Source organism: Notothenia rossii (genome assembly GCF_949606895.1).
Source record: "Notothenia rossii genome assembly, chromosome: 3".
Lineage (NCBI taxonomy): Eukaryota > Metazoa > Chordata > Actinopteri > Perciformes > Nototheniidae > Notothenia > Notothenia rossii.
The window spans coordinates 93,841,983-93,845,159 of record NC_136901.1 but is presented as its reverse complement, the minus strand read 5'-3'; positions in this window follow the sequence as shown (position 1 = coordinate 93,845,159).

The window sequence follows — 3,177 nt, the reverse complement described above, 5'->3', positions numbered from 1 at the left end:
TTCTACTTCTTACATGTTGAACTCAAATACCTGTACTTTCTACTTCTTACATGTTGAACTCAAATACCTGTACTTTCTACTTCTTACATGTTGAACACAAATACCTGTACTTTCTACTTCTCACATGTTGAACCCAAATACCTGTACTTTCTACTTCTTACATGTTGAACTCAAATACCTGTACTTTCTACTTCTTACATGTTGAACCCAAATACCTGTACTTTCTACTTCTTACATGTTGAACTCAAATACCTGTACTTTCTACTTCTTACATGTTGAACTCAAATACCTGTACTTTCTACTTCTTACATGTTGAACTCAAATACCTGTACTTTCTACTTCTTACATGTTGAACACAAATACCTGTACTTTCTACTTTTTACATGTTGAACTCAAATACCTGTACTTTCTACTTCTTACATGTTGAACCCAAATACCTGTACTTTCTACTTCTTACATGTTGAACACAAATACCTGTACTTTCTACTTCTTACATGTTGAACCCAAATACCTGTACTTTCTACTTCTTACATGTTGAATACAAATACCTGTACTTTCTACTTCTTACATGTTGAACTCAAATACCTGTACTTTCTACTTCTCACATGTTGAACACAAATACCTGTACTTTCTACTTCTTACACTTTGAACTCAAATACCTGTACTTTCTACTTCTTACATGTTGAACTCAAATACCTGTACTTTCTACTTCTCACATGTTGAACACAAATACCTGTACTTTCTACTTCTTACACTTTGAACACAAATACCTGTACTTTCTACTTCTTACATGTTGAACTCAAATACCTGTACTTTCTACTTCTCACATGTTGAATACAAATACCTGTACTTTCTACTTCTTACATGTTGAACCCAAATACCTGTACTTTCTACTTTTTACATGTTGAACTCAAATACCTGTACTTTCTACTTCTTACATGTTGAACACAAATACCTGAATTTTCTACTTCTTACATGTTGAACACAAATACCTGTACTTTCTACTTCTTACATTTTGAACTCAAATACCTGTACTTTCTACTTCTCACATGTTGAACACAAATACCTGTACTTTCTACTTCTTACATGTTGAACACAAATACCTGTACTTTCTACTTCTTACATGTTGAACTCAAATACCTGTACTTTCTACTTCTTACATGTTGAACCCAAATACCTGTACTTTCTACTTCTTACATGTTGAACACAAATACCTGTACTTTCTACTTCTTACATGTTGAACTCAAATACCTGTACTTTCTACTTCTTACATGTTGAACTCAAATACCTGTACTTTCTACTTCTTACATGTTGAACTCAAATACCTGTACTTTCTACTTCTTACATGTTGAACACAAATACCTGTACTTTCTACTTCTTACATGTTGAACTCAAATACCTGTACTTTCTACTTCTTACATGTTGAACTCAAATACCTGTACTTTCTACTTCTTACATGTTGAACTCAAATACCTGTACTTTCTACTTCTTACATGTTGAACTCAAATACCTGTACTTTCTACTTCTTACATGTTGAACTCAAATACCTGTACTTTCTACTTCTTACACTTTGAACTCAAATACCTGTACTTTCTACTTCTTACATGTTGAACACAAATACCTGTACTTTCTACTTCTTACATGTTGAACTCAAATACCTGTACTTTCTACTTCTTACATGTTGAACTCAAATACCTGTACTTTCTACTTCTTACATGTTGAACTCAAATACCTGTACTTTCTACTTCTTACATGTTGAACACAAATACCTGTACTTTCTACTTCTTACATGTTGAACTCAAATACCTGTACTTTCTACTTCTTACATGTTGAACTCAAATACCTGTACTTTCTACTTCTCTCATTTTCCAAACAGGCTGGTTCCTTTAGTCTGAATGTGTGTTTGGTGGCGTGATCATTATTATTTAGAGTCATTGCGTGCCTATTGATTTGAACACGATCCGTGTATCCATCATTTCCTGGTCTTCTCTAAAGAAGAGGGACCAATGGAAACGTTGTCATGTTGCCGTTGGTCACCATGGAAACATTCATTAGCTAACAATGACATTATTGTTCTATTGATATAAAGGGAGGTCAGGTACTCTTTAAAACAGCTGCTAGTTATGGGTACTTTTTACTGAAGCACATTTCAAAGCCTCTTTACTTTTACTTGAGTAAAGAAGATTAGTCAGTACTTCTACTTTCACCAGAGTATTTTTAAATACAAGTATCTGTACTTCTACCTGAGTAAAGGATGTGTGGACTTTTCATTGTGTTATTCTGGTTAATGCACACATGCTAATAGTCTGCATAAAGAGAATGGCTTTAATTAAAAGGAGTGTCTTAATGTTTCCTCTTTACTTGCATCTCTTTTCGAAATAACCCAGATACAAAAAAAGTAGTTTTCATTCAAAGTTCCCTGCCTGAAATCGACCTACATACTTAATGAATTGTCATTAACAGAAGCTTTGGAAGTTGCCTCTGCTAGGTTCACCTGTTCACCTGTGAGCTGTTCATAGTGAGCGGCCTCAGGTACAGCCAGAGGAGAAGGGGTTGCAGAGCGCCTCTCTCTTCTGGTTTCATACATGTCTCTTTCATTGCTTTTAAATGGTCTTGTTTTGACTTGTACTTGTTTTATGGTGTGGCTGTGCTGTGTGATTTGTTTGTTTGTTTGTTTGTTTGACTGTACAGCTCTTTGGTCTGCAGGTTTGAAAGTGCTTTTTGAATAAAGATGAATTGTATTGTCTCTTTACCACTGGCACTTATTCTCTTTAATGTAGAGTTGAATACAAACCTGCTCATTAGCTGCAGACAACATTTTATATTGAAAGAACTAGCACCAGAGAAGTGCTGTCAAAGTCTAATGATAATAGCTGATATGAAAGTAAAAAGAGATCTCAGTATGTTAACCATTACATGTCCTCACCTGCCATCGTACAGGCAACTTCTGTATGTACTTGTGTAAAAGATATGTGACCTTCTCGATCAAAATCAGTCCCATCGTCCCTGAAGCACAGTTTGAGTTACACACACTGTTGGGAAGAGGAGATTCTTAGCTTTCCAATGATATACCACTGCAAAAACGCCCTGTCAAATGTAAGGCCAAACGTTCTAGATATAAGCATGCTTGCACTTAAAACAAGCACATTTGGCTGCCAGTGCAGTAAGTAAGTAAGA